This window comes from Geotrypetes seraphini, chromosome 1 (assembly GCF_902459505.1).
Source record: "Geotrypetes seraphini chromosome 1, aGeoSer1.1, whole genome shotgun sequence".
Lineage (NCBI taxonomy): Eukaryota > Metazoa > Chordata > Amphibia > Gymnophiona > Dermophiidae > Geotrypetes > Geotrypetes seraphini.
In genome coordinates, this window is record NC_047084.1 from 90,088,530 (window position 1) to 90,109,496 (window position 20,967).

Consider the following 20,967-nt stretch of genomic DNA (forward strand, 5'->3'; position numbering starts at 1 on the left):
TTGGATATCAGTTGAAAATTAGATGATAAAGAACGGTTGAAAGAGGGATTTTTCACAATGGGATGAACTGTGACTCAATTCCACTCCAGTGGGAGCAGCCCAGTGGATAAACATTTGTTACTATATTGGGAATTAGTGGAGAAAGACCATGTTTAGGTATAGAAAAAAAATAAAGTTGAAGGAATGGGATCCAGTAGACATGTTGGGCCGTATTCTGTAACCGGCGCCCAAGTCGGTGGCCACCTTAAAAGCGGATGTTGATTGCCTGTCAATCATCCAGGGCGCGGTTACAGAATGGCACCAAGATAGGCAGCTGAAATGTAGGCCCGGAAAACCTAGGCCTACATTTCAGCCGCTTATCATGGTTATTAGACAGTAGCAGCCGAGAATGGCGGGGGGATTCTCCCCTTCCATCAACTGAGTGGTAGGGACTCCACAAAGTCGTGATTCTGTAACAATTATAAAAGTCACTCCATGTGATTTTACAGAAAACTTCATCAAATGTTATTCAACTGTTATTGAAACTTATGCTCAGAGACATGAAGGCGAAAATACCGCCTCACCACCCAATCATCGCATTGTTCAATACAGGGTCAGAATGATAGCAATAGCCACTATTGAATTTTTAAGAGCCAAACGGGCTATAAGCTTAACATCTTATGTTGATGACTGTAAGATGAAAAAAACTTAGCTTTCTAAATTCACTGGTCCCGACGTGACACGTTAGATTTCCAGGAAGAAGTTAAATTTTATGGCGAGAATGTGATAGTCTTGATGTTACAAGAGACTTCATTACCTAAAGTTTGAGGTGGTGTAGCAGAGCAATGTCGGTTCCCTGAAGCAGGCTCGAAACATGTCACGTCGGAACCAGTGAATTTAGAAAGCTAAGTTTTTTTTCGTCTTACAGTCATCAACATAAGATGTTTTTTTTGTTTTTGGTTTTTTTTTAATTCTTTATTCATTTTCAAATTTACCATAAGTGTGATAATATGTCCAAACAAATTAACAATAAATATATCACTTAATAATCATCTATGGTACAAATGATATACGCTTATCTCCCACCCTCCCCACCCTTTCTATCATATAATCAATACCTTATACAATATCTAACAATAAAATTACCCCCCCCCTCACAATTGAACTTGTAAATTTAAGGGGGAAAAATAGACATCTAATCAGTACAATACTTTGTTAATGGCTCCCACACATCTTGAAATTTCCCAAAACATCCCCGCTGTATTGCAATAAATCTCTCCATTTTATAAACATGACATAAGGAATTCCACCAGAAATTATAATTTAATCTACTCCAATTTTTCCAATTATACATCATTTGTTGAATGGCAACCCCAGTCATTATAAGTAATAATTTGTTATTATTTGTAGAAATCTGACTTTTTGCTCTCATTGCCATATCAAACAGCACAGTATCATATGATAATGCCACTGGATTGTCTAATAAACAATTAATTTGGTCCCAAATTGATTTCTAAAAATTCAAAATAAATGGACAATAGAATAATAAATGATCTAAAGTCCCTGCTTCGAGATGACAGTGCCAACATAAGATGTTAAGCTTATAGCCCGTTTGGCTCTTAAAAATTCAATAGTGACTATTGCTATCATTCTGACACTGTATTGAACAATGTGATGATTGGGTGGTGAGGCGGTATTTTCGCCTTCATGTCTCTGAGCATAAGTTTCAAAAACAGTTGAATAACATTTGATGAAGTTTTCTGTAAAGACACATGGAGTGACTTTTATAGCAGTTACTATATTTTTCTTTGGTCACTCAACATTAGTATTTTAGTTGAGTTACTGGCCCTTTTCTTTATTTTTGAGTGATTCTGTAACAGGCACGCAGGTTTGAGTGCTGGCTACTGAATCGCAGTATTGGGAAGTCCATGCCACTTGGCTGATGGGGGAGGGGGAATCCCTCTGCCGTGATCAGCTGAGAGCAGCCACGGTAGGGAACCCCCAAATCCCACCACAAGTCAGCTGACAGGAGAGATTCCCACTCCCTCCTGCCGTCAATCTTCCTCCCCCCCTAACATCCCCAGCAGAAGGGATGCCCAATCCTTCCTACCAGCACCCCGTGGGGATGGGAAAATGAGTTCTCGTGGGGACAAGGGAAAAATTGTCCCCGTGTCATTCTCTAGTATATATCATCCAGTGTAAAGAAGGGTGCTACATTGGTGAAGTAAGCTAGATGCTAAAGACTAGGGTCAATTTACACAGATATCACATTGAAAATTGCAATGCCATTTTTTTTTTTTTTTTTTTTTTGCTGAATGGCAACACCGGTCATTATAAGTAGTAATTTATTATTATTCGCAGAAATCTGACTCTTTGCTCTCATTTCCATACCAAATATCACAGTATCATAGGATAATGCCACTGGGTTATCTAATAAATTATTAATTTGGTCCCAAATTGATTTCCAAAAATTCATAATAAATGGGCAATGAAACAGTAAATGATCTAAAGTTCCTGCTTCCAGATGACAATGGCAACATCTGTTAGACAAATTACATATAATTGGAAGGATTGGAGGAGATTAAATTATAACTTCTGGTGGAACTCTTTATGCCATATTTATAAAATGGAAAGGTTTATTGCATTGCAATGGGGATACTTTAAGAAGTTTCAGGATGTGTGGAAACCATTAACAAAGTATTGTAAAGATTAATTTGAAATTGTTTCCCTTATACTTATCGATTTAAGGGGTAGGGAGGGGGGAATTTTATTATTACATGTTTTATATGATAATGGAATATAAGGGTGGGTGGGGTGGGAAAAGGGAAGGGATATGTTTTTATGTAATATATTCAATGATTGTTTGTAAGTGATGTAGTTAATGTTAATCTGAGTGAATATATTTAACACTTAATGTAATTTTGAAAATAATAATAATAATAACTTTATTCTTGTATACCGCATTACCATGGAAGTTCTATGTGGTTAACAGATGAAGAGACTGTACATTTACAGCGAAGTTACAATTTCGTTAATGTTACATTTACATAATAGATTATACATTTTCAGTCATGTTACATTTACATTTTAGACGATGACTTTACGGTGAATTTATTTTTACAGCTAGGTTGTATATTCGGAGTAGTTACATTCGCTATAAGTTACATACAGCGGTGATGCAAATGGCAGTGTTACATACGGAGGTAAAGAATATATAAAAAAAAAAAAAAAAAATTGCAATGCCAACTAGTATGTCACATCTGTCAGAGAACACTTTGGAAAAATAGAACCGTGCATCAATGATTTTATGGTGAGAATACTACAAGGAAATTTTAAGTGATAAAATATTTTGACATCCACCAGACAGGACTTAATAAAACATGAGTTTAAACTGCTTTGTCATATCTCTCTGTCTCCCACCCACCCAGCCCTCTGTTTCTCACCTTGCTCACGCCTTCCTCTTCCTGTGAAACTATCAATGAAACGCGCTCATGTTTCGTATTTGTCAACATTTGCTTATTTCTGATCTGAAGAAGAAGGGCTGCCTTTGAGAGTGAATCAATAAATGCATTAAGGGGTCCTTTTACTAAAGCGCACTAACTGATTTAGTGTGCGCTAACCGATTTAGTGTGCACTAAAGATTAGTGTGCGCTAAATGCTAAGGCACCCATTATATTCTATACGCGCCTTAGCATTCAGCGCGTGCTAATTTATAGAAACATAGAAACATAGAAGATGACGGCAGAAAAGGGCTACAGCCCATCAAGTCTGCCCACTCTGCTTACCCACCCCCTGTCTATGCCCTAATGACCCAATTTCCTTATCTTGACCCTTGTAGGGATCCCACATGGGTATCCCATTTATTCTTGAAGTCTGGCACGCTGTCTGCCTCGATCACCTGCGCTGGAAGCTTGTTCCAATGATCAACCACTCTCTCTGTGAAGAAATACTTTCTGGTGTCGCCATGAAATTTTCCACCCCTGAGTTTGAGCAGGTGCCCTCTTGTGGCCGAGGGTCCCTTGAGAAAGAAAATATCATCTTCCACTTCGACACGTCCCGTGAGGTACTTAAATGTTTCGATCATGCACTAAATTGATTAGTGTGCCCTAAGGGCTGTATTCACTAAGCCCACGTTATCTTGCTGGTCCGTGTTCAATCCGTGTCCAGGCTCTCTATTCACAACGTGCCCTTATGCTAATTAGGCCAATCGGAGGCACGCCCCCAATCAACCACGCGTATCGCAGAAGAGTATAGAATAATTTAGATGCCCTATCAGTTAATTTGCACCATTTTTTCTTAGTTAATATTTCCTAGTTTCCGTTTTATAAATTACATTTTGGATCTTTTGTGGACTTGAGCTGATTTAAGTTAACTTAATACCTTTGAAGTTATTATATTATTGTTTGGATTTTTTTTTTTTTTTTTACTTAAAAGCGTGCTGTACAAGTATATCTTGAAATGTATTACTAAAAATGAATAAATAAATTATTTTTAAAAAAAGACAATTTTGGGGCTTTTTATTCAAAAATTCAGAAATTAATTTATGAGACAGACATGGTTATTTTTATTACATAGGACTTTTTGGACCCCAGTTTGTTTACAAAAATTAGATAGTTCTAAGTCTAATACTGTAGATGCTGGCATTGTCATATTAATATAGGGACTCTGGATCATCTGTTATATTTTTGTCCATTGATAATTAATTTCTGGAAGTCAATTTGGGGACAAATAAATCTTATTCTTGAGTCATCTATTCCCTTAACTTATGAAGCCATAATTTGTGGTACGTTACTATACGGTAAGCCTACTTTGGATAAATATAAAAACCGTCTTTTCTTGATCATGATGGGAATAGCCATCCAAATGGTCACACTTAATTGGAAGAGCCACGACAGAATAAATTGCACATTTTGGTGGGCAAATGTGTGTACCACATATAAATATGAGAGAATGAATGCGGAATGTATGGGGTTCAGTAGTTCATTTAATAAAGTGTGGAGCCCATTGAATACATTTGTAACCTCACAATAAGGCTTATGTATCTCTCCTTTTCTTAGATTTCCTTATACATCCAGGGTGGGTGGATGGGGGGAGGGAAATATATTTTGAGGATTTAAATTATTTAATTGTAATATTGTAATCACATCATATGTCTTATTGTATTAATAATTGGGAGAAGGATGGGAGAAAATGATTTTTTTATGTATTACTTGTATAGTTAATAGTGCATTTTATGCAGTATTTTATGTTCAATTAATTGTATTGCATTGTCGAAGTTTGAAAATCAATAAAGATTAAAAAAAAAAGAATGAAAATACACTGAGATACAGAGTGGGCAAGACCTTGTATACTACCACGCACAAAAAATGTTTTTAAATATTTGTGACAACAAAAAAAATTGATCCTATTCACTCCACAAAATGCACACACACGAAAAAAAAAAAATTCTGGAGAATCGATGTCCAAGATGATGGCTTTATTGAAACAAACAAGTAATCCACATAAATACATCTAAGACCGGAACCTCAAGAAACATATGAACCCTACACGGTCTGTGTTTTGATGCAATTGTCTTCTTCAGGGGTCCTATGGAGAAAATGTGTAAGGTCACAGGAAAATATGAACTTTAATATATACTATGTGAAAAGATTTAAATAAAAAAAAGTGAATAGTGAGTGGATTGTGTATTTATATTGATAGAATGATAATTGGTGCTATATTGTGAATGAAATAATGACTTAGAGAAAGTGATGTGAAATCTATAAATAGGAATAGAGTGAAAATTTAAAAACTTGGATGCTAAAAATGCATTAATCTGATTTCACGTGAAAACACTGTAAGAACACCGAATTACAAATTTGTGTACAGAGGGAGCATCGGTGAGAACCAGTAGTAACCAGTGCCACTTTCAGGGATGACAAACCTAAGCCAGGAAGGCTTTAATGTCGCTGAAACTTCATATTATTAAACTCCTCTATTGATAAACATTGCACCTACTACATTCAGTTCCAACTAGTGCATCTGCCACACTCAATTTTTATTATTTTCAATCTGTCAAAATCCAAAAATAGGTAGCAATTATACATTAAAATTTGCTGAAAGATGTTTTGCTTAACTTTGGACTATGTAGAGGTTGTGCCAGCTTCTGTTCTCTTAATAATGAACTGATATTTCTAAAATTGCAATGCCAACCAGTAGGTATTTATTTTCAGGAGTATGGAGGGAAAATACTCTTGAAAAGAATCTGGAGCCTTTTTCCAGGGCAGCAACATCTCTCGCACGTTCTAAATGAGGTGGAAAAGCTCCCGGTATAGCGTGACAAAGAAACCTTAGACTATCTTTCCCCATGTCTCTTCCTGAGTAGTACGTGGAGAGATACAGCAGCAGTGATATATCATGAACCACTTCTGAAGGTGCAGATGTATCACAGTTGAAATAACATTTACCCTACATTATCCTCTGGATTCTATATATGACACCCAAATTTGGATGCTGAAATTTCAGCACAAAGAGAAGAGCATTAAGTAGCATCTAATTGGTGTCAACAATCCAATATTACAGATAATTAGCAAAAATTGGAATTCATGCTTACATCTGTCTACCTGCTATTCGATAAGACCAGAAGTCTAATCCCCTACTGCAGCGGTTCTTAAATCTATCCTGGGGGACCCTCAGCCAGTCAGGTTTTCAAGATATCATAAGAACATGAGAAACGCCCTCACCGGATCAGACCGAGGTCCATCTAGTCCGGTGATCCGCACACACGGTGGCCCATTTAGATACTCCTTTTTGGAGACCCGAATTTCCCATATCCCTCAATATGATTTGCAAGAAGGTATGCATCCAACTTGCGCTTGAAACCCAGAACAGTAGTCTCCGCCACTACCTCCTCCGGAAGAGCATTCCAAGCGCCCACCACTCGTCGTGCGAAACAGAACTTCCCGACACTTGTCTTGAACCTGCTGCCACTCAGTTTCAGGCTATGACCTCTTGTCCGTTTCACATCTGAAAATGTTAGTAATGCTGCTTCCTGGTCTATTTTATCAAATCCTTTTAATACTTAAAAGTCTCAATCAAATCCCCTCGCAGTCTTCTCTTCTCGAGGGTGAACAGCCCCAGCTTTCGGAGGCGTTCTTAGTAGCACAAATTTTCCATACCTTTGACTAGTATCGTGGCTCGCCTCTGCACCCTCTCCAGCAGAGTTATATCCTTCTTTTATATCCCTAATTAAAATGCATGAGGTAGATTTCCATATAATAGAAGTGACAGGCATAGCATGATGGCAGATAAAGGCCAAATGACCCATCCAGTCTGCCCATCCACAGTAACAATTATCTCTTCCTCTGTCTAAGAGGACCCACGTGCCTATTCCAGGCTTTCTTGAATTCAGACACAGTCTCTGTCTCCACCACTTCTTCTGGGAGACTGTTCCACGCATCTACCACCCTTTCTGAAAAAAAGTATTTCCTTAGATGACTCCGGAGCCTATTACCTCTTAACTTCATCCTATGCCCTCTCATTCCAGAGTTTCCTTTCAAATGAAAGAGACTCCGCTCATGTGCATTTATGCCACGTAGGTATTTAAATGTTTCTATCATATCTCCCCTCTTCCGCTTTTCCTCCAGAGTATACAGATTGAGATCTTTAAGTCTGTCCCTATATGCCTTATGACGAAGACCATGCACCATTTTAGTAGCCTTCCTCTGGACCGACTCCATCCTTTTTATATCCTTTTGAAGGTGCAGCCTCCAGAATTGTACACAATATTCTTCTTTTTCTTTTTTTTTTAATATCTTTATTAGCAATTGCAAAGGTTACATACAACCAAAAGAAAAGCAGAGAAAAGCAAGGCAGAACAGCCAAGTAATTCAACAAGCAAAAGAACAGGGTAACCATGAGGCAAAATACAAAGTCTCCTCGATTGGATGCCCAGCACAATTGACATTTTGAATAATAGAAAACCACCAGACCAACTCAGGCAAACCTCACACAACCAGTCTCAAGTCACAACAATCACTCTGTACACAATATTCTAAATGAGGTCTCACCAAAGTCTTATACAGGGGCATCAATACCTCCTTTTTCCTACTGGCCGTACCTCTCCCTATGCAACCTAGCATCCTTCTAGCTTTCACCGTCACCTTTTCAACCTGTTTGGCCACCTAAAGATCATCACATACAATCACACCCAAGTCCCGTTCTTTTGTCGTGCACATAAGTTCTTCACCTCCTACATTCCCTTTAGTTTTTGCAGCCCAAATGCACGACCTTTCATTTCTTAGCATTAAATTTTAGGTGCCAAATTTCAGACCATTCTTCAAGCTTCACCAGGTCTTTCTTCATGTTATTGACTCCATCCTGGGTGTCTACTCTATTGCAGATTTTTGTATCATCCGCAAAGAGGCAAATCGTACCCAACAGTCCTTTAGCAATATTGTGTATAAAAATGTTAAAAAGAACAGGCCCAAGAACAGAACCTTGAGGCACACCACTGGTAACATCCCTTTCCTCAGAGCGATCTCCATTGATCACTACCCTCTGCGCCTTCCACTCAACCAGTTCTTGATCTAGCCCGTAACTTTGGGACTCATCTCGGGGACACTCAGTTTATTTGTTAGACGTCTGTGTGGAATACTGTCAAAGGCTTTGCTAAAATCTAAATACGCTTCATCTAGCTCACTCCCTCTATCCAATTCTCTGGTCACCCAGTCAAAGAAATTGATCAGATTTGTCTGACAAGACCTACCTCTGGTGAATCCACAAGATCATCTGGTCAGTTTGGGTACCTTTTTGGCACTTAGACACTTCTAAAACAGGTCTAGCTCAGAACATCTTTCCATCCAGAATATCCTGGGAAAGGTTCAGTTATTGCCGCAAAACGTCTAAGTCTAAACCGGCCCACAGCCCACCCAAAACACACCACTAACATGCCCTTTTCTGAGTTTGACATTACTCTTTGTGACTCTGTACAGCGCTGCGTGAGTCTGGTAGCGCTATAGAAATAATTAATAGTAGCAACAGTAGTAGTAATTAAAACTTTATTTTGTGTATGTTACTTTTGTAAGGTCACCTAGGAATAAGCGGTTGACAAATTTTTTAAATAACTAAATAATTGAAAGGAAACCCTGGAATGAGGGGGCATAAGATGAAGGTGAAAGAGGATAGATTGAAGTAACTTCAGAAAATACTTTTTCATGATAAGGGTGGTGAATGCTTGCAATGGCCTCACAGTGGAGGTGGTGGAGACATAAAGTGTATCTGAATTTAAGAAATCTTGGGACAAGTGCTTTGGATCTCTAAGGGAGAGAAGGGGATAATAGATGGCATGGGTAGGCAGACAAGATAGGCCGTGTGGTCTTTATCTGCCTTCATTTTTCTCTGTTCCTATGAGTAGCACCATTTCTGCGTCCAAATACAATGAGTTGGGCACTGTCATTTATACAAAGATTTTGCTGGCGTAAATACTGGCGCCCGACTTTAGATCGATTTTTCACTCCGTCAAAAATTACAAAGATTAGGGGATACTAGATGAAGTTACAGGGAAATACTTTTAAAACCAGTAGGAGGAAATTTTGTTTCACTCAGAGAATAGTTAAGCTCTGGAACGTGTTGCCAGAGGATGTAGTAAGAGCGGATAGCATAGCTGGTTTTAAGGAAGATTTGGATAATTTCCTGGAGGAAAAGTCCATAGTCTGTTATTAAGAAAGACATGGGGGAAGTCTTTGCTTGCCCTGGATTAGTAGCATGGAATGTTGCTACTGTTTGGGGCTTCGGAATCTTTTGGTACTCTTTCGGATTCTAGAATCTTGCTATTCTTTAGGATTCTAAATGGAATGTTGCTACTCTTTGGGTTTTGGCCAAGTACTGGTGACCTGGATTGGCCACCGTGAGAACGGGCTACTGGGCTTGATGGACCATTGATCTGACCCAGTAAAGCAATTCTTATGTTTTTATTTAGACCAAGAAAACCCCGGGTATACCTAAGATTAGGTGCCTATCAACACTTAAGACCACTCTAAGTGTTGCTAGATGCGATTCTATAAAGTGCACCTAAGTTTTATAGAATCACTCCTGAGTGTCACATTACTTGGCGCCTACGTTTTGGGCATCGGTTATAGAATCGGGCCCACAGTGTTTATACTTGTTCTCCTAAAGTAGCGTTTCTCAAACCTCTTCTGGATGGAAATCTACCCCATGCATATTCAGATTGACTAGGTGTGCCTGCAGAAGAGGGATTGAGAAGCACCATGCTAGTGGCAGAGAAACTTAGTATGCTATCAGGCACTTAGATGTCAAAGAAAATTCCCGATATACTCCAATTCAGTGGTTCCCAAACCTGTCCTGGAGGACCCCCAGCCAGTCAGGTTTTCAAGATATCCCTAATGAATATGCATGAGAGAGATTTGCATACCTGTCACTTCCATTATATGCAAATCTCTCTCATGCATATTCATTAGGGATATCTTGAAAACCTGACTGGCTGGGGGTCCCCAAGGACAGGTTTGGGAACCACTGCTCCAGATTTAGCTTGGTATTACCTAGAGTAGGGGTAGGCAATTCCGGTCCTCGAGAGCCGGAGCCAGGTCAGGTTTTCAGGATATCCACAATGAATATGTATGAGATGGATTTGGCACTGCCTCCTTGAGACGCAAATCTATCTCATGCATATTTATTGTGGGTATCCTGAAAACCTGACCTGGCTCCGGCTCTCGAGGACGCAGAGAGAGAGGAGACATGATCGAGACGTTCAAGTATCTCATGGGTCGCATCGAAGTGGAAGAAGATATCTTCCTTCTCAAGGGTCCCACGGCAACTAGAGGGCACCCGTGGAAAATCAGGGGAGGGAAACTGCACAGTGACACCAGGAAATTCTTTTTCACTGAAAGAGTGGTTGACCGCTGGAATAATCTTCCACTTCAGGTCACTGAGGCCAGCAGCGTGCCTGATTTTAAGGCCAAATGGGATAGACACGTGGGATCTATTCACTGAGTTAGGTGGGGAAGGGTCATTGCAGTGGGCAGACTAGATGGGCCGTGGCCCTTATCTGCCGTCTATTTCTATGTTTCTATGTAGAGGGAAGAAGGTCAGCTTTGCAAAAGTGATTTGGTGAGGGTAAGCTAGCTCATTCCTTTTTTATACTTTTCCTTTAGAACAGCGTATCGCAAACTGTATGCCACGGAAGATTCCAGGTATGCAATGAGACACCGGCAAGGAGAAGAGATGCCGGCGCAGGCTGACTAGTTACAGGGCGTGCTTCTCGCGGCGAGAGGCATGTCCCGTCGGCAATTAACCAGTGTCAACAACTCTCCTCCTCTCCCTGCACCTCCCCTCCTCCAGGATCCGCCCACCGGGGAAGTGGCAAGGTTCAGGGACGCGGCCAGAGTACCTCTGCGCATGCGTGGACGTCAATGTGATGACATCACGCATGCAGATGACATCACCGCATCAACGTCCGCGCACTTCTGGGTGCCTTCCAGCCGCGACACTGAAAATTTTGCGGGACGCTGCTTTAGAATATTGGCTCTGGAGAAGAAGAAGATTGGGAAAATGAGTGAGGATGATAAAAATGATTTTGTGTGGCTCAGCTAATGCAAACAGCTGATCAGTGGGTAGTTTTGGCAAGGCTCTGCCTTTCAGCCACCTGTAGTGGTATTAGAATCCTCTCTGACCAGAATTACCTCAAACGCTTTTACAGTGTTATTTATAATTCATAATTAGGATGCATAGCACGATACAGTTACATAAAGCTTCTGAGTCCTTTGGCTTAAAATCTAAATTTGGAAATATTAAAGAAAGTAGGCAGATTGATCTTTGGAGAAGGAAGGAGTCATACAGCGAAATCTGAAAATGCAGTATTACTCTGTGTTTCTCAATCAGGCTCAGGTAATGTCTCTGTTTGTTTCCCAAAAGATTTTCTCATTTCCTGTCCTCTAAGCCAGTGTTTTCTCAACTCGGTCACGCTTGCCAGTCAGGTTTTCAGGATCTCCACATTGAATTTGCATCAGCTTGATTTGCATACACTGCCTCCATGCTATGCTAAATTCCTTTCGTGCATAGTCATGGTGGATATCTTGAAAACCTGACTGGTATGGAGGGTACTCCAGGACCGAGTTGAGAAACACTGCTCTATGCTGATACACCTCCTGTTTCTAGCTTTCACCCTCACCCCTCCATTTTCCTTAGCAGCTATTTTCAACTTTGAACACAAGTCCTGGTGCTATAATTCAAACTGCTATAATTAGCTCTTCAAGCACCAGCATTCAAAGCTAGTGATAGGGATACTGCATTAGTCCAGTATAATGACATCACCTAAAACTTTTATTTGCCCTTATTTTTATATTAGAGATCCTGGTCATTTTTACTCCTACTCCTACTATTATTTATCACTTATATAACACTGACAAGCGTACACAGCATTGTACATTTTGACATTTAATAGATGGACCCTGCTCAGAAGAGCTTACAATCAAACTTATCTATACCCTGCACTGCACCAGGGTTTCCCAAGTCAGTCAGGTTTTCAGGATATCCAAAATGAATACGTATGACATTGATTTGCCTCCATTGTAGCCACAATTCAATAGATGGTGCCCAAAAATCAGTGCTGATAAAATTTCATGCTAAGTGTTGCTCTAGGTTTCCTAATACCAAAACCAGAGAAAACACACGAAAAAGGCCACCAACTAGACATAGTTACCTTTTCGCAAAAAGAAAACACTGACCCAAAGATCCATCATAGCACAGGGGCCTGGGAAAAAATGCATCTGGTCAGATCACTACATATGTAAATTTGATAACGGGTTAGGGGTCAAAGCATGAAGAATAATTAGAGGATTTGGGATGCCAAAGTTGGAGGGAGACTTACATTTTTTGAGAAAAGCCAAGTTTTCAGATGTTTGCGGAAAACTTGGAGAGAGCTCAAGTTCCGAAGAGGGGAGGTAAGGTTGTTCCAGAGCTCAGTGATTTTGAAGTGGAGGGAGGTCCCTAGCTTTCCTGTGTGGGAAATGCCTTTTAGCGAGGGGAAGGACAGTTTTAATTTGTGGGAGGGTCTGGTGGTATTAGGGTTTGAAGAATTCCAAGAAAGAGGGATAAAGGGAGGGAGGATACTGTGTAGGATCTTGAAAGCTAGACAGGCGCATTTAAAGTGGACCCTGGCGATTATCGGAAGCCAGTGAAGTTTGGACAGGAGCGGAGAGACATGGTCAAATTTACTTTTAGCGAAGATGAACTTGGCCGTGGCATTCTGAATCCACTGAAGTCTCTGAAGGTTTTTCTTAGTTAGGCTTAAGTAGATAGAGTTGCAGTAGTCTAATCTGGAAAGGATGATGGATTGGACAAGGAGGCTGAAAAAGCATTTTTTTTTTTTACCAAGGATTGGTAAAACTCACTAGCCCTGAAAACCAACTACAGATCCATTGCAAGCATCCCCTTATTCACCAAGCTTCTTGAAGGATTGGTTAACTTGGAGCTTGTGAACTATCTAGACAAATTCAGCATACTCAAGGAACACCTATCAGAATTCAGAAAAGGTTTTAGCACTGAGACAGTCCTAGCCTCGATCCTTAATCACCTATACAGCTTATTCAGCAAAGGAACAAGTGCTCTGATCTTACAACTAGACTTCAGCAGTGCTTCTGATCTTGTTGATCACGAAATAATGCTACACTGCCTAGATGCAATAGGACTTACAGGAACAGTAAGGAACTGGATACAGGGTTTCCTAACAAAGAGATCTTACCGTGTGGTTAGTGGTGGGACATACTCAAACTCCTGGAAAAAACCCTCGGGAGCACCACATGGTTCACCACTATCTCCCACACTATTCAACATTTACATATCATCCCTAGGACACTTACTGCAAAAGCTAAACTTAAACTACTACATATATGCAGATGACATTTCAATTTTAATCCCAATAAACAGCATTACAAACGAAACCTCAGAATACATTTCTCATATTATGACCGAAATAGAACATTGGACAATCAACTTCAAACTGAAACTAAACACAGAAAAAACAAAAATCTTCCTTGCAAGCCCAACAGACAAAATTACCAAAACAATGCTACATATAAAAGATCACGACTACCCAATTACTAAAACAATAAAAATATTGGGAGTCACATTAGACACACATTTGACAATGGTTGAACACACGATTGCAGTGGCAAAAAAGTGCTTCCTGGCATTATGGAAATTAAAGACCATCAAAAAATACTTTGACCCATTATCATTTAGATCAGTGTTTTTCAACCTTTTTACACCTATGGACCGGCAGAAATAAAAAAATTATTCTGTGGACCGGCATCTGTCTGTGGATTGGCGGTTGAAGAACACTGGGCTAAGTCGTGGGCCAGACCCCACCCATCTCTACCCAATCTCCACCCCAGACCCCACCCCCATAATAATACTAATTGCACCTTGCATGTCCCGTGCCTCATCTGGAAGCCTTCCCTCTGACGTTGCAACGTCAGAGAGAAGGCTTCCGGTTCAGGCGCAGGATGCCCATAGGAGCCATTTCCCTTGGCTTTGTGCACTGAATCAGTTAGGAAGAGGGAGATGGTTCGAAGATAATACCGCATCGATCGCACCGTGGACCGGCAGTTGAAGAACACTGTTTTGGGCCTGATGCACGTGCTGGCCCTGTGGACCAGCAGGAAATTTCTGTGGACCGGCACTGGTCCATGGGCTGGTGGTTGAAGAACACTGATTTAGATTACTAGTGTAATCACTAGTGCTTTCTACTCTGGACTACTGCAACATCGTTTATATGGGTATACCCATAAAAACAGTGAGGAAACTTAGAATTGTTCAGAACACGGCAGTCTGCTTGATATTTGGATTGAAAAAAAGCGACCACGTCAGCCCCTACTACAGACTGCTGCACTGGCTGCCAGTCGAGGCACGAATAATATTCAAGTTCTCTTGCATATGTTTCAAGCTGGTTTGGGGACTAGCTCCTACATATTTGCTATCTCACTTCATATTATACAGTCCCATAAGACAAACCAGAAACTGCAATCTATTTGCATGTCTAAGCATCAAATACAAAACCTTCCTGGATAAAACTTTTATGTACCAAGCAAACAAAGAACAACACTGGCTAGACAACTACATTAATGGAGCTAAACTGACCTACGACGCTTTTAGAAAAGTCATAAAAACTGCCTTATTCGACAGAAATATCACCTAAACAGTAATTACACCAAACACTAAATACATTTCTATTATTTCTAACAGGTCCCCTCTGAAATACTTAACAAACTGTTTATTGTAATTTCTCTGCATTCACTGTAATTTCACTGACTATCTGCATACTGTAACTCGCTGTTTGTCCAGCTCTCTTCAATGTGAACCGCCTAGAAGTCGCAAGATTATTGGCGGTATAGAAGAATAAAGTTATTATTATTATAAATGGTGCTCAGAATCGGGCTCTGTTCATAGAATAGTGTTTCTGGTACCAGGCCCTGTGCCCAATTTGCAGTTTGTAAAACCTGGTGTAAATTTTCACACCTGAACTACAGGCGAATCCCTCTTATTCTGTAAAACTGCAGGCAAATTCCAGGAACTTTCCCATGGCCGTGCTCCTTTTGCAAATCTGTGGGTAAAATTTACGTGCGGGTTTGGTGCCTAAAGATGCATGCGCATGAAACTTTATTTTAAAACCAAAAATGCTTTATTTTGTGGCGCTAAGGTTCAGATGTTCCCTGATGTGGCAAGATCGACCCAACTCAGAAGGAAGGGCTTTTTAGCCTTGAAACCCTGAGTTGTGGAACTGGGTGCCACATTTTTTCTGAAGTTTCCTTGCATGTGTTTGGTGACTTTTCAAAGTACAGATTATATTTTTTGGGATCCGGCTCAGTTGATACAATTTCTTGATCAAAAATAATGGGGGGATTATATATTTTGTTGGTTGAGATAGCTATTTTCAAATTGAGGAGCCTGATTTGAAAAAGATACTTATATAGAAGGAAGATGTTTTCTTCCTTTAAAATAGATTTCTGTTATTAAATAGTGCACCTCTTCTTTTAATGAGGGCTAGATGGAATTTCTGATTTTGTAATGATAATAATTATGTAAAATGATTTGTTATGTTTCCATATCCTGTTATGTTTCTTTGTAAACATTATTTGAAATTTCAAAATAAAAAAATTTTTTAAAAGATGCATGCGCAAATTTTAATGAAAGCCCATTAGCACCGATAATTGATTAATAATACCTAATTATTGGCACTAATTGGCTCATTAATTGAATAAATTATGCAAACAAATTGCATGCTCACCTATATTTGCGTGTACAAATTTGGCACTGACTATAAGTACAGCAGCAGTAGGTTTCCCACCGCCGCCTAACTTAAGTGACCAAACCTACCTTAAAAGCCTTGAAAACAAAAAAGTTTAGCCACCTTCTAGCACCTCCTGTACTAGGTTTGGACAATTTCCTGGAGGAAAAGTCCATAGTTTATTATTGAGAGAGACATGGGGGAAGCCACTGCTTGCCCTGGATCGGTAGCATGGAATGTTGCTATTCTTTGGGATTCTGGAATCTTTTGTTACTCTTTGGGATTCCGGAATCTTGCTATTCTTTAGGATTCTGAATGGAATGTTGCTACTCTGTGGGGTTCCGGAATCTTTTGTTACTCTTTGGGATTCCGGAATCTTTCTATTCTTTAGGATTCTGAATGGAATGTTGCTACTCTTTGGGGTTCCTAGGACAAATAAATGGTGTAGAACACTGAAAACACTCTGATGCACAATAGCATCCAAATAGAGGAAAAAAGACCTCAAAGAACCTTCGGAGTCCAGGCTAAATTGGTGTCTTTCCATTGACTGGACTCTGAGGGTTCTTTGAGGTCTTTTTTCCTCTGTTTGGACGCTATTGTGCATCATAGAGTGTTCCCCATTTGTTTGTCCTAGGTTTTCAGTATAAGCACAATGAATATGCATGAGATTGATTTGCATATAGAGTGGTACCTCTGGTCACAACCATAATTTGTTCCAAAACTCTAGTTGTGACCCAATTTGGTCGTAAGCCGAACCTAATTTCCCCATTGGATTGTATATAAATACGATTAGTCCATTCCATACCCTACGAACTGTACGTAAATACTGTTGGTTTTTTTAGATTTTTAAGGACAAAAATAGTTAATTATACCATATCTCAACTCACACTGGCTTCCAATTCAGGCAAGAATACTATTCAAATTCTACTGTTTACTATTTAAAACCATAAATGGCGACAGCCCAACCTACCTGAACAATCATCTCATCCAAACTACATCAACTAGACATAGAAAAACCCACACTCCATTATTCACATACCCTCCAATCAAAGAAGTCATACAGAAAAAACTATATGATGGCAAAACTCGACAAACAAATCTCCAATCTACTAATTATGACCCCAGACTACAAAACATTCAGAAAAGAAGTAAAGACTCTACTCTTCAAGAAATTCCTGCAAACGACTTAATACCGCTAGCTCCTTCCCACTTCCCAATACCACTTCCCAATATCTTCCCAATTCCCCAAAGCAACTTCTTCTACTCCTTATCTCCACTAGAAATTACCAGATATCTTCTTCATGTAATACGTTTTGTGTAATTCTTTTGTAATCTGCCTTGAACCGCAAGGCAATGGCGGAATAGAAATCTCTAATGTAATGTAATGTAGAATGCACAGTGTAATAGTAAACTAAATGTAAAAACCTTGAATAACACTGAGAAAACCTTGAACAACGGAGAAAACTAACATTGCATGAGTCCGTACTAGACCCCTATGAACCGTTCGCTGTAAACATTTTTTTAAATAAATGAGTTTTAAGCACAGAAAAAAAAAATCAAAGTTTGAAAAATCCTTACTTATACAAAAACTCACCGTAAACAACCAAGAAAACTGACCTCGCATGAGTCGACTTCTGGCGTGAAGGAAGTACATATACGCAAATAACATTGGAACGCGTATGAAGCAGAAGGGGAAAATGGCCAGGGCTGTGTTTGTTTGGCACCTGATTGTGTGGTCGTGACCAGGTGCAAAATTTTGGCGAATATAATGGTCGGGAACCGATTTGTTCGTGTACGGAAGCGTTCGTGACCAGAGGTTCTACTGTACTGCCTCCATTGTATGCAAGTTTCTTGGAAAAATACTGCCCTAGATCATCAAGAACAGTAGATATCTCATCCAAAAGATAATATTCCTACTGCAAAAAATGATTTTGTTTTCTAAAATTCCAGAATCTTTAAGAGGTTTCTGCTACATAAGAATAATTTTACTGTTGGTGCTCATCTTAATCTGTTGGTCTGCTTATATCTGCATATCTGTTATATCTGCTTATATGTGATTTTGTAACATTATTGCTAGCCTTCAAAAAATTTTTCAGATATATTAGTGAAAGGAGGAAGATGAAAAATAGAATTGCTAAACTAAAAGATGCTGGGAACCGATATGTGGAGAGTGATGAGGAAAAAGCAAACGTGCTAAACAAATACTTCTGTTCTGTGTTCACGGAAGAAAATCCTGGAGAAGGACCGAGATTGTCTGGCAAAGTAACGCGAGAAAATGGAGTAGATTCTGCGCCATTCACGGAGGAGGGTGTTTATGAGCAACTTGAAAAATTGAAGGTGGACAAAGCAATGGGACCAGACGGGATCCATCCCAGGATACTAAGGGAGCTCAGAGAGGTTCTGGCGAGTCCTATTAAAGACTTGTTCAACAAATCTCTGGAGACGGGAGTGATTCCTGGGGATTGGAGAAGAGCGGATGTGGTCCCTATTCAGAAAAGTGGTCACAGGGATGAAGCTGGAAACTACAGGCCGGTGAGCCTCACTTCAGTGGTTGGAAAAATAATGGAAGTGTTGCTGAAGGGAAATGGTGTCAAATGAACCTGATTGAATTTTTTGATTGGGTGACCAGAGAGCTGGATCGAGGACATATGCTAGATGTAATTTACTTAGATTTCAGCAAAGCCTTTGTTACAGTTCCTCATAGGAGGCTCTTAAACAAACTTGAAGGGCTAAAGTTAGGACCCAAAGTGGTGAACTGGGTTAGAAACTGGCTGTCGGACAGACACCAGAGGGTGGTGGTTAATGGAAGTCGCTCGGAGGAAGGAAAGGTGAGTAGTGGAGTCCCTCAAAGTCCCTCAAAGGGCTGGGGCCGATCCTGTTTAATATGTTTGTGAGTGACATTGCTGAAAGGTTAGAAGGAAAAGTGTGCCTTTTTGCAGATGATACCAAAATTTGTAACAGAGTAGACACCGAAGTGGGAGTGGAAAATATGAAAAAGGATCTGCAAAAGTTATAGGAATGGTCTAATGCCTGGAAACTAAAATTCAATGCAAAGAAATGCAGAGTAATGCATTTAGGGATTAATAATCGGAAGGAACCGTAAATGCTGGGAGGTGAGAAGCTGATATGCACGGACAGGGAAAGGGACCTTGGGGTGATAGTGTCTGAAGATCTAAAGGCAAAAAAAACAGTGTGACAAGGCGGTGGCTGGCGGCTGCTGCCAGAAGGATGCTGGGCTATATAAAGAGAGGCGTAGCCAGTGGAAGGAAGAAGGTGTTGATGCCCCTGTACAGGTCGTTGGTGAGGCCCCACTTGGAGTATTGTGCTCAGTTTTGGAGACCGTATCTGGCGAAGGACATAAGAAGACTTGAAACAGGCCAGAGGAGGATGCCAAAATGATAGGAGGCTTGCGCCAGAAGACATATGAGGAGAGACCAGAAGCCCTGGGGAGATATGATTCAGACATTCAAATAATTGAAGGGTATTAACGTAGAACAAAATCTTTTCCAGAGAATGGAAAATGGTAAAACCAGAGGACATAATTTGAGGTTGAGGGGTGGTAGATTCAAGAGCAATGTTAGGAAATTCTACTTTATGGAGAGGGTGGTGGATGCCTGGAATGCGCTCCCGAGAGAGGTGGTGGAGAGGAAAACGGTGACGAAGTTCAAAGAAGCGTGGGATGAACACAGAGGATCTGGAATCAGAAAATAATATTAAATATTGAACTAAAGCAGACTTGAATGGTCTGTGTCTGCCTGTATATGGCCTTTTGGTTGAGGATGGGCTGAGGAGGGCTTCAATGGCTGTGAAGGTGTAGATGGGCTGGAGTGAGTTTTGACGGAGACTTCGGCAGTTGGAACCCAAGCATAGTACCGGGTAGAGCTTTGGATTCTTGCCCAGAAATAGTTAAGAAGAAAAAATGTAAAAAATGTAAATTGAATCAGGTGGGGCAGACTGGATAGACCATTTGGCTCTTTATCTGCCGTCATCTACTAAGTTACTATGTTTCTACTGTGTATACTTATAACCCGTTCTGGGTTCTTCTGGAAGGACTAGCTAGAAAATCGACTAAATAAATAGAATAATATAGAATTCTGCCAAATGCATTGAGAGGTGTTTGTTTTTTTTGTTTTTTTCATCCAGGCAACACCTAAACCTATTGCTATGTTAATTAATCAGGCATATAGCAAAATCTTAGCACCTGTGATAGCCTCAGTATACTCTCGCACCTCTAAACTGTATTGTATGTCCTTAAACATGCTGAGACACTTTGCAAGCTAAACAAAACGCTTGGAAGCCCCAGAGGTGGGATTGCCCATTAGTTCTGCAAAACTTGGTGGTTGGATGGTCTCATTTCACGCTGTCCATCTTCCAAATCCTGATGGCATACTCCAGTTTTGTTGTTTAAATCTGGTAAGTGCTGTCGAAGTGCTCACTGGTGGAAAATGAAATTGGCATGTTGAATAAAAGAAAAGAAAGAAAATTAAAATGGGATTCACCCCTTCTTGTGAAATGCCTTTCTTAAATGTGTTAAAAAAGCATACAGGGACTCGTATGTATACACACTAGTCAGTAAAGTGGTTGTGATATATTGTTGTTGTGATATATTGTTGTGATATAAGTGGTTGTGATATATTTTCTTAAATGTGTGGCATAATTCACTGTGCAGTTTGCAAACCTGTGAGCAGAAGCAGGAAGCAAGCAAA

At 40.0% G+C, this 20,967-nt stretch overlaps 1 protein-coding gene across 2 annotated transcripts in view; it reads left to right on the forward strand.

Moving 5' to 3' along the window:
- The window catches only part of ZBTB7C (zinc finger and BTB domain containing 7C), a 515,986-nt gene that overhangs the window by 398,278 nt on the left and 96,741 nt on the right, over positions 1-20,967 (forward strand). The gene's annotated exons all lie outside the window — the stretch shown is intronic.